The sequence below is a fragment of the Archocentrus centrarchus genome, chromosome 16 (genome assembly GCF_007364275.1).
Source record: "Archocentrus centrarchus isolate MPI-CPG fArcCen1 chromosome 16, fArcCen1, whole genome shotgun sequence".
Classification (NCBI taxonomy): Eukaryota; Metazoa; Chordata; class Actinopteri; order Cichliformes; family Cichlidae; genus Archocentrus; species Archocentrus centrarchus.
The window spans coordinates 1,760,205-1,772,774 of NC_044361.1; the positions used below are offsets into that span (position 1 = coordinate 1,760,205).

Here is a 12,570-nt window from a genome sequence, read left to right on the forward strand (position 1 = left end):
CAACTTCAGGTTCAGGAGGAAGGCGAAGATTCAAAATTTAAAGCAGACCTGTTATGGAGAGTGCCAGCTCCCTGGCTTTTCCACTATTCTTCTATTGTAGCTTTGCATGATTTACAGTTTAAAGTAATCCTTATCTATCCCATGCTCAACCTTGTGGAGCCCATCGGTTCATCCTCTGTCTGAAACAAGCTGCTTCATCTCTCTTCGTCTTCCCTTTACGTCAGCCTTCTTTCCTAAACAGGAGGTCTGGATTCCTCTGTGCCTCAGATGACCATATTAGAGGTATCCACTGTCATCATGCAGATCCAAGAGTACAAAATACTGCACCACTAACACCACATATAATAGACCACACGGACAAAGTATAATATATAGGTCCCCGTTTTTTTGATAAAGCCTACAGGACCCTGAACCATCCCCTGGTTCTGCTACTACAAGCTCTGTCAGACCCACATGATGCCCTGAACACGTCTCCTCACTTTCTGCTAATGTGCATGCTGTCATTAACCTCATGTCTTCTCTCTCCCTGTAGCTGCTGCTCTTTCCTCGCTGTCCTCTCGCTCCGCTCGGATAGCTTTGATGCGTCACTGGCGTCTGAGCTGCATCGCAGTTACTTTCCCTCCAGCATGCTGAGTGTTTAAGGTTGCGGTGTTTGTTATCTCTGTACGCGCTCCTTTGCCCTTCCTGCACTGGCTTCTGTTACCGTTTTCTTTCTCCCCACTGTCACCAAGTGCTCGCTCAAAGAGAATCGCTGGATTTCTGCTCAATATTATCATCAAATCACAGCGCTGCTGAAGATGACTGCTGCTGTGAATTTGCATTATACAAATAAACCTTGAAAAATATCAAATCAAATTCCAAAATGCCACCTGACACCAATTCATAATACTATTTGTGTGGCTTTTTTTTACCCCATCACACACACACTAATGCATATATTCGACATCCCTGGTTGAGAATCACTGATGTAGATCATAAGTATTTCACTGACTTTCACATCAGTCATATGCTGTGAAGATCAGTGAGTGTACTCCTGCTCTCACTGCTTTAAACTGTCAGCACATCATCACCAAAGCCACTAAGATACATGCAGGAAAAAAAAGAATTTGCATACTATATACGACATTACAGACATACACAGATGCTTCACACTAATGACCTTTTTAACCAGAACATATCAAACGCTTGTGACAGACAGGCTGACAGATTTGAAATCATCATTTGCGAATCTGTTTCAAACACCTTGAAATAAAGTAGTGTGTAACCCTTTAACGAAGGCTCAAAATCCTCTCATCGTCACATGGCAGATAGAAGCTGCCCACGTGTGTGTGTGTGTGTGTGTGTGTGTGTGTGTGTGTGTGTGTGTGTGTGTGTGTGTGTGTGTGTGTGTGTGTGAACTGACTACCACACCTGAAGCTGGCTAAGAGCTGCAGCGCTGGAGAGATGAAGACCCTCCGGTGCGCAGACACGGTGGCCAGCTGTCACTCACAACGAGGCCGGGCTTGCTTGCTTTATCTTGCTATTTTTTTCCACTTTATGCGCGTTTTTAAACGATGATAATATAGCTGACCGTTATATCACACCAGCCCACGGGGTATATCACTCAGACAGACATTTCATGTTATATAATCATTCCATTTACATGCTGTTTTGCATAGGAATCCTAATGCATGGCGTTCTTATGAAAGTCCTGCTGTGAGCAAACACATCGAAAAAGTGATGCAAATCTGTCAGTCAGGTGGTGAGAAGGTTCAGAAAAACCTTTTTTCTCTTATAACTGTTTTTAATGATGTCAGACCAACCTGATATCGATGTATCTGACTGAGAGTAACCACCCACACAACCAACACACTGCAGCTGTGACATAAGTCAACAAATCAACTTGTTGTTACAGTGAAATATATCAGAAAAACGTTCCAAAACGCTGCAGGTTTCCGTGTTTGAGTTTGGACACTGAACACTTACAGCAGCTACTCGTCAGTCAGCAGCTTTATCGTCCATGCTACTCTAAAAGGGACCATATTTTACAAAATTAACAAAATTAACAGCTGTATTCAATAAGAAGTGAGACTAGTGACTGAGACCATAACCTTTGTTGTGAATGAGGTCACAGATCAAGTAAGAGTCTGGGTCATTTTCCTCTAAGTTTCTATTGGACTAATTATCCTCTCCATGAATCATGGCAGAGGGGTTTGTGGGTCCCAGGGATCCCAGCGGCTATGATGAAAGCACGATGCAGATCTGATTCTCATGGACAGACGGATGGATGGATGGATGGATGGATGGATGGATGGATGGATGGATGGATGGATGGACAGACAGATGGACGGATGGATGGATGGATGGATGGACAGACAGACAGATGGACGGATGGATGGATGGATGGACAGACAGATAGACAGATGGATGGATGGATGGATGGATGGATGGATGGACAGACAGACAGATGGATGGATGGATGGATGGATGGATGGATGGATGGATGGATGGATGGACAGACAGACAGATGGATGGATGGATGGATGGACAGACAGACAGATGGACGGATGGATGGATGGATGGATGGATGGATGGATGGATGGATGGACAGACAGACAGATGGATGGATGGATGGATGGATGGATGGATGGATGGATGGATGGATGGATGGACAGACAGACAGATGGATGGATGGATGGATGGACAGACAGACAGATGGATGGATGGATGGATGGATGGATGGATGGATGGATGGATGGATGGACAGACAGACAGATGGATGGATGGATGGATGGACAGACAGACAGATGGACGGATGGATGGATGGATGGACAGACAGATAGACGGATGGATGGATGGATGGATGGATGGATGGATGGATGGATGGATGGATGGATGGATGGATGGATGGACAGACAGACGGATGGATGGATGGATGGATGGATGGACAGACAGACAGATGGACGGATGGATGGATGGATGGACAGACAGACAGATGGACGGATGGATGGATGGATGGATGGATGGATGGATGGATGGATGGATGAACTTCTTATGCATTCGGAGGAGTTGCCCCCAATGGCCCCCCTGAAGAATGCAGGTTTAAAACACTTCCACACTGACTTCATCTTTCAGACCTGGAACGTATGTCCATCTACATCTAACCTACGGTTGCATCTCATCCTGTTGTGGATGCTGAACGCCTGAATCAACTTCAGTCCATCCAATAATATGACAAAGATATTTCAATCCGAGCCAAAGGCTTTGGATCATCTATCTAACAGAGCTGCACTGCTTGCTGGACATCAACGAGAGCCAGTCAGACCTCCCATTTGTTACGTACTTTTAGAACGAAGTGTTTAGGCGTTCTCGGGTCCAGGTTTTCATTCATTACTGACTGAAAGCCATTATCAATCACATCATAATGTAGTTCATAAACACACACACACACACACACTATAAATATGAAAACACCAGAAATGCAGACATGAATTCTTTACATATATTCATATCAGATATAAGCAGCCTGGTTTGTGCTTCATGTCATTAACTCAGATTCTGATTTTAATTCCCATATTACACATTAACCTTTGCTTTGGTTCAGTCCACTTACAAGAGCTAAATTATTATTATTTTATGCTTTTAAGCGTGAGAACTGATTGTTATATGCTAAAATATGCGATTCTGTGCAGTATCCAGGACATATATAACAGCATTACTCACTGTGTTGACACTACCTGGTGGATAAGCAGCTTTCAGAAGTGCAGCACTCACTTTCAGGGGCCTCTGTGTGCATGTCCATCAAACAGCAAACACAGCAGTGTAGGAAACCATCTGTATTCATTCACGCTTCCAAAAGCAGGACAGCCAGATGATTCAGCAAATCTCTCCAAAGACAAACCCAGGGAGGTTTTAACTTTTAGCAGCTACAGAAGCACGAGGTTTGTAACCTGCCCACCTGTACATTAATACTGATATTCCAGCTCGCGCTGATGCAAAACTCTTCCATTCTTGCAGTGCACTAAATGAACACTTAATGCTGAGCTTAAAACGTGGAACCGGCTAATTATGCTGGTCTTTATTACACTGCAGGAGACTGTGAAATTTTTCTTAAGCACATTTACACAATAAAAAGGCAGATTTAAACAGTGAAATGTCAAAATGTCCCTTTCGCCAGTTCTTCAGGATTCAGTTATTAAAAGAAGAGATTTTGATTGTTCAGATATAGTTAAAACGTAATAAGTACACTTAGAGGCTGACAGGCTGTCAGACCTCTCTGAGCACGGCTGTCTCATCTCAGGTCATCAGGTTTTTCTTGTGTTTTGTGAGAATTGCTGTTTGAGGTAATTTGACTTCACATTAAGGATGCAGATTTAAAGGTCAGCTGTAGCAAAGTGTCCCAAATCAAAAGCATTCAGGGTCCTCTCATGTAACCAAAGGCAGCAGCACAAAGTTAGGTGCAACATCAGTGGCATTTTGATCTCATGCCTTCGTTTGTATTTTACTGGTTTCATTTTAGGTTAAAAGGTGGGCAATATAGATTTATTAAGCTTAATGTTGTAAATGTTACTTTCTACTGCTCCCTTATTCACGAGGGGTCACCACCGTGGGGTCACCACATCGAGGTCACCACAGTGTGGTCACCACAGCGAGGTCACCACAGTGGGGTCACCACAGCGAGGTCACTCTATATGTTTGATTTGTCAGCTTTACATCAGATGTCCTTCCTGACACAACCCCAAAGGGATTTATGTCTCCTCCCAGGATTGGACTGGGATCTGTATGAGCATATTCAACTTCAACAAGACACCAGTAAAAGGTGTGCAGCTTTTTTTTTAATGGATTCAAATGAAGACGAGATAATCAGAGAGGAAAAAGTGCATCAGCACAGCCACAGAACCAGCTGTGCAATTGTCTGAAAAAGCAAAACCTATTTAGCTGATGGGGATCTATTTAAATGGTTGACAGCAAAATACAACTAAACAGCATTATTTCTGTACTGCTTGATGCATCTTTGAAGATTACAAGAGTGCTGAGCACCATATTCTTAGATTCTTAGAGCTTAATGTCCAAGATATTACGACTCCCCAAGCTCCCCAGGCCCCTAGAAGAACCTAAACTTTACTGTTCCTCACACCCACTCCCACTCCCACACCCAAACCCTAACCCTGCCTCTGGGCAACCCCCTTTCAGGCAGATTATGTATAACAGACAAATGAAAATGATTCTGTAAAAGTTTAGGTGACCCCATAAAGCTGAACTGTCATTTCCAGATGCTTCAACTCAGAGGCATCTGGAGATGGAGTTAGCAATAGTTACTTTTAAAGTAAACTTTTTGGTAGGTGTATTAATTCATGATGCAGATATTTGACATGTTTTTCAGAGATTAAATATTTGAATGATTATGTATATGTTTCAGAACCATGTGGTGGGGAACAAAGAGGTGAAAAGTGAAAGAATGGTATCTGCTTACAAAAACAATGTAGCAGCTTTTATACTGTAACGTGAAAACCATCCACAGCTGAATTACACAACAGCGGTGGCGTTTAGACATGACAGGAAGATGTTTTGTTTATTTCAAAGATGTGGAGAAAGCGAGCGTTCAAACACACGAGCCACAGAAGTTCGGTCTTGTGAAGAAATCATCCACGTTCTTTTGTCTTAATCCTGCACAGATGACAGATTGGAATGACTCATGCTGCTTGTCTCAACACGAACAACAACTGTGAAAAGTCTAACACCTTTTTTTCTGATGTGATTTGTCTTTGCTGTGTTGAATTTACTGTGTCATTGCTTTGTCGCCCTCTTTAGTGTGTGTGTGTGTGTGTGGGGGGGGGGGGGGGGGGGTAGCCTGTAGGCCTTGTTGAGTGGGTGAGAGGAGTGAGATGGTGTGAGGATGGGGGAGCAAGGAGGGGATGGAGTAAAGGTCATGTGGAGCAAAGAGTTTCAATCTGAGATTTATCCTAAAATACTGAGATCAAAATCTCAAAAGAAACGTCTATTAGAGCACATCTGGAAAAATAAATCCATCCAGTCCAGTATGTGGAGAATGCAGCATCTGAGCTCAAATTAATAATCGTATGAATGTCAGGCAGTGCAAAGGGCACTAGAACAATTGCTTAGCTGATCCAGCCATATGACAATGGTCTGCTGAGCCGAGATGGATGAAGGCCTGAGAGAGATTTACAAGGACAAATGGAGGAGAATTGCCATATGCTTAAACCGCTGTTGGTGAAAAACCAATTCAGCTGGAGTTCATAACCATTCAGCTTTGCAGAGCTAAGTTTTTTCCCTCCCTGCGGCTAAGTCATTCAGGTAATAAGGCTTCTCTCAATAACAGAGCAGACTTAGATGAAGTCAATTTACAACCTGAACACAAAACATTAAAGGCCAAATTCATTAATGGGGATTATCACATAATAAGAGGAGGGGGTGGTGGCGGATGAATGTGAATCCTTTCTTTTTGTTTGCCCACAATGCATCTATTTGAAGTACCAAAATAACACATGGACAGTTCATCACAGGGAAAATATGTGGAAAAAGTCCCTGACTAATATTTAGCTTACCGGATCCATTCCAGCTATATATTAGCAAACCTCTTCTTCCTCTTCTTCTTCTTCTTTTGGCTGCATCCTTCTCTGTCACACCAAACCTCTGCATGTCCTCCTTCACTACATCCATGAACTTCCTCTGAGGTCTTCCTCGTTTCCTCCTGCCTGGCATCTTCAACATCCTTTACCCAGTATATCCACTCTCCCTCCTCTGTACATGTCCAAACCATCTCAGCTTCGCCTCTCTAACTTTGTCCCAAACTGTCCCTCTAATCCTGTCCATCCTGGTCACTCTCAGAGAAAATCTTTACCTCTTCAGCTCTGCCACCTCCAGCTTGGCCTCACGTCTTTTCCTCAGTACTCCCGTCTCCAAACCATCCATCACAGCAGGTCTCACTGCGATGCTGCAAACCTTCCCTTTCACTCTTGCTGCTCTCTTTCAGTCACAAATCCCCTCTGACACTCAGCTCCACCCACTGCACCCTGCCTGTGCTCTCTTCTTCATCTCGCCTGTACGCTGTCCATTGCTTTGGATGGTTGACCCCAGGTATTTAAACTCATCCACCTTCACTGCCTCTGCTCCTTGCAACTTCACTGTTACACTGTTACACCATCTATTTGAACCTATTTTGATTTATTTATTCTATTTCATGTCAATTCCTCTTTACAGAAGCTCTCTAAACCCTTTAGGTTTCTTTGCTGCCGCTTAGCAACTTGAAGCTTCAGCTCCCTCCACAGATTTTCTATAGGACTGAGGTTTGGAGATTGGCTATGCCACTCCATCTCCTAATGTGCCTCTTCTTTAGTCACTCCTTTGTTGCCTTGGTGGTATGGAAGGAGGTGCTTGTCCAAGATTTTACGGTATATTGGCCCCATCCACTGGCCCCTCAATGTGGTGAAGACGTCCCGTACAGTTAACAGAAAAACAGCCTCAAAGCGTAATGCTGCCACCTCCGTGCTTGACTGTGGGGATGATGTTCTTCAGGTCATACTCAGCATTTCTCTTCCTCCAAACACGGTGGGCCGAGCTGATGCCAAAGAGCTGAATTTAGGTTTCATCTGACCACAGCACTTCCTCCCACGCTTTCTCTGAATGACTTAGATGTGCCTTCTTGTGCAGGGGCACTCTGCAAGATTTCAATCCATTACAGCGCAGTGTGTTACCAATGGTGTTTTTGGTCACTGTGGTCCCACCTGCCTTCAGACCATTAAAAAGCTCCACTCATGTAGTTTTGAGCTGATACACCACCTTTCTCATGATCATCCTCACCCCATGAGGAAAGATCTTGCATGGAGCTCCAATCACCTCTCAGTGAACCATCAGTCACTCTCAGTGCTGGACCACTGAAGGGGTAATGTAAAGAGTTGTGTTATGTAGTAAATTGATGCAAAGAGATACAAAATTCACCAGAAATTAAAATAAAATCTTTCTAAATTTTGTGGAAACTGGCCCCCAGAGTCAATGCTTAATGTGCCCTCCCAGAGCTGAAACATAACATCTGCCCATGTTTTGAGGGAAATGAGGATCACTGAACATCTACTGTTAAAATATTCTGCAAAGTAAATCTTTGTTTGATAACCACATTCGAAGGGCCTGTACCAAAGGCTTTTTAAAATTATATGTTTATTCTCAAAATACACAAAGTTATTGGTATCATATCATTGATATAATATCAACAATTTTATAATCACGAAGAGAGAAAATCTAGTATTGTGAGCTGAGGTGGGGGGGTGGAGCCTATCCCAGCTGTCATAGGCCCAGAGGCAGGGTACACCTGTACAGGTCCCCAGCCTGTCGCAGGGCCAACACAGAGAGACAGACAAGCATTCACACCTATGGGCAATTTAGAATCACTAATTAACCTAACCCCAGTACCTGCATGTCTCTGGACTGTGGGAAGAACCAGGAGTACCAGAGTACCCAGAGAAAACCCACGCAAACACGAGGAGAACATGCACACTCCACACAGACAGGCCCGGGCCAAGGTGAAATCAAACCTAGGACCTTCTCGCTGTGAGGCAGCAGTGCTAACCACCACACCACCGTGCTGCTCCTTGTTGCGATTTGGTGCTATATAAATAAAACTGAATTGAACTGGTACGGTGTTAGCACTGTTGCCTCACAGCAAGAAGTTCCTGGGTTCAAATCCAGCCCTGTTCTCCATGTTCTCCTCATGTCTGTGTGGGTTCCCTCCGGGTTCTCTGACTTCCTCCCACAGTCTCAAGAACTGACTCTGAATTGGTTAAGTGGAAGAAAAGAGATGGATCGTATGATAATAATACTTAATTTGATCAGTCTTAAGAACCATAAGTGCGCACTTTCAGTACTAAAGTATCTATTTTCTTATATGATTAGTAAGTAGTTTCAAACAAAAAAAAATTAAACAAGTTAAAGAGCATTTTTTTTTGTCAAGCTAAGAAAAATTATGTTCCCCAGTCACAATCACACGATGCTAATTAGGCCCTATATTTACATAAAATGCTTACACTGTAGCATAATTATCCAGCAAAATTAATGTCTTCATTATACGTTAATTACCTGCTCAACTTAAAAAAATACCTTTTCATTCACACAGAAGTCAATGAAAAGGGCAAAAATAAAGTATCTCCATCACATTTTGCTACAGAAAATCCTAAAAAAAAAAATCAGCTGATCCACCATGCCTTTGACTCATCAGCTGCAGAGCCCAATATCTTCCATCTGTTTGTGTCACTACATCAGGCATCCAGCTGAGGCTGCAAGCCTACATTCATGAATATGTTGTTAAAAATGCAGGCTTTTTGCCCCTGTGATGAACAGTGAGTCCAGGCTGATGTATTAATGCCATCACAAACACATGAATGGGTGATACGGAGCTGCAGCAGCTGAAGTCGCTGCACTTTACTCTTTCCCTCTCACACAGAAATGTTTCTGAACTTTCTGTCTTGTTTCGTCTCCACTGATCGTGATGACATCACGCCTTTCAAATATGTGAAAAGGAGCATTCATTCATCGTTTTGAAGGTCTTAAAAAAACATTCAAAAATATGTTCAATGGACATCCTAAAAGCACACTTAATTTCCTTTAATAAAGACAGAAAGATAAGGCAGCATAATAATAACGTCTCTATCTAGATGATTTCCCTTCCAAGTAAATGCGTTGGTATTGTTTGGGTTCTGGTTACGGTCCTGCTGTGTCCTTGTGCTTCTAGATAGAGAAACACAGCAGCAACACTGATGATATATTTAATTTATTTTTTAAAATGCACACACAAATGTATGTACTTGGCAAGGATGACATCCACAAGGTTTCTCTCACAGACTGATAAATATATTCTGCCAAGATCAATACAGATTATCCAGTTCACTGTTATATGCTGTGATTTGGCCTACTTACCTACCTCAGTCATTGATGAGACTTAGGTGAGAGGATCGCTACCACTCTTTAGTCTGTGCACAGATACACAGTTTCTTCCCTCTGAGTCGAGCCAACAGCTGCTAGAGGTTGATTTTTATTAAGCATACTGACATCAGAGTTTTATCAATCACTTCATCTAATCTAATAATTCTTGGCAATTAACCTACTTCCTGAAATATCAAACAATTCCTTAAATGCTTTGACACGGTCTCAAGAGTCTAACCCCTTTTCCAGAAGTGTTTCAGCCACTAAAGGCACCAATAACTGTGGGAAGTGTGTGAGTTAGGAGCTGCTGAAACACTGCCTTCTGTAGAGTTGCTTCAGGCCGGCCACAAAGTAAATCTCAGACGCCGTCGTGGAGGCTCAGCTGATTTCAGTGCGAGCCCACATCAGCTGAGGAGTCACGTGATGCTCTTCTAGAGCAACTGGAATCTAACTGGTGAATTGGGAAAGTTATTTAAGCCTCCTTAGCATGCCAGCAAGCTGCTTTGCAACCCACTTCCACTCCAGCTCTCTCATTCGGTGCCTGACTTCAGCATCATATCTGACGTTCCTCACGCGCCCTCCTGTGCTGAGGTCTCCTTACTTCTTTCCACCTTTTGCTTTCAACAGCAGGAAGGTCAGAGGGCAAAAGGCCCAAAATGACATTACTTCAGATGGAAATAACAATCTTCTTTTGGCTATAGTGGTCCTACATTAACTACTGTCTATCAAATGAAATTAAATGCTTTGCCACACACGGGGGCTGCAGATGAAAGTCAGCTTGTGTGACTGACTCATGCATTTACATGATAAACTGAAGTGCTCATGTAAATGCATGTGGATTGTTCCTTTCTGAATAAAATACACATAAAAACACTGAAAATTATGTAATGAAACGGACGCTTTTGTTTCTAAAGCTTGAGAAATACATCAGCGATTTGTTTATTACTTTTCATAATTTTGTTGCTTCTCTCTGTTGTTTTTCTGTAACAGTGTCGCAATAATCAAATCAAATCTGATCCAAAGTGATGAATTGTGTTCTGCAACCAGTGTGAGCGGCATTAGCGCAGCTCACTGCTCGATTACAACTTAAACGTGAGATGGAAACAAGTTCAAAGTCAGCTCTTTGTTTTATGTCTCAGGATTCATAAAGTAGGTCATGTGGCTTCCTGTAGAGTCTGTCTCAAACTGTGGCCTCGAGACAGCCTCCATTAGCTTTTTTTGTGTATCTGATAATTACAAATCTCCTGGAGTCCATTAATCTGTTCTGGCTCTCTGGGCTCAGGCACTGCAGACAGTCCATAATGGAGTCAGCGCACTAACATATGTGAATTCATATTTCCAATACGCTTACACACGGGCAATATGAACTGACACTGCCATGTCAGCATATGTCAAAATGCAGCGGGATCACATCAACGGACGTGTCACTGCTCGACCGCTTTAAGGTCAGAAAGCCACTCGTATGAAAACCGAGAAAAGTATTTATCCAGTTGAATCAGCACAGTTGGGAAGCAAAGAAGCGACAGCGATGCAGAATCATTGATAGAAGATGCCACGAGGGAGACCCTTAAAATAGCTGAGTGTGAGGAAGAGGTGGCAGGTGAAGGAAAAGGGAGAAAGTGAGCGGGACATGTGTGGAGGGCCCAGAGAGACTGAGTCAGGCAAAGCAAACAGCACAAGGCTGCGATCAGAGGGTCAGTTTCACGGGATCCACTGAGAGTTTAAGAGGACACAACGGCAATAAAAAGGTGAGAGGATGAGTGAAAGAAGAGTCAGGAAAGTTTAGAAGCATAAATAAAGAAGACAAAAAAACACGAGTGCAGAGCAACACACATTTATCTACGGCAAACACAAACTCAAAAGATATGCGTGTTTATCAAGTCATCAATGCATGTATTTCATTTCAAAGCGTGGCAACTGATAAATCAGTCAAACTGACAAAAGAAGGAGTCAAAACCTGAAAGGAAACAAGCGCCTCAGCTCTGATCAGATGTGACGCTTTTATCTCCGCTCAGATGCAGAGTGCTGCTGTGAGCGTTGCTGCTAACAGAGAGAGTAATGGCTCAAAGGATACCAGGAGCTTTACATCATTTCCGTTGCTATGCAACCATCCTGTTATTATAAGAAATCCAAGCTAAAGTAACACAGGTGATGATGATGCTGCTGAAAATCAAAATGGGCTGGAGAAAAAAAAGTTGAATTACTGTGTGAAGCAACCGGGGCACCAACCAAAAACGTTCCACAGAGGCTCAGAAATGTGTCACTAATGGACTGTTTTTCAAGGCTGTGATAAAACATCACAGGATGGTCAGAAACATAATTACACCCCCCAAAAAAGGTGATCTCATTGGAAGTGATGGTAGACAAAATCTACAGTCCTCTTCAGCAGTGAAACCAAGTAGACTCCATCTGAAGACGGTTTCTACTTACTATGAAATTTACTCTTTTTTGTTACAGTCCCTGGACTGCAGTGCAAGAGAAAACACCACTTTATGTTGAAGCACTGCTGTGGTTTCATTAATGTTTGCATATATATTTGCACATTTTATTTCATAGAATGAGCCTTTTATACCACATTATCATTACAGTAAATTTTCAGGGCCGGTACAAGCTGTAAAAATAAAAATAAGACAAGATGCAAAATAACTACTGACCGGG

General features: G+C 42.8%; 1 protein-coding gene across 1 annotated transcript in view; it reads right to left on the minus strand.

The window, feature by feature from the left end:
• The window catches only part of syngap1b (synaptic Ras GTPase activating protein 1b), a 109,486-nt gene that overhangs the window by 79,808 nt on the left and 17,108 nt on the right, over positions 1-12,570 (minus strand). The window lies entirely within an intron of this gene.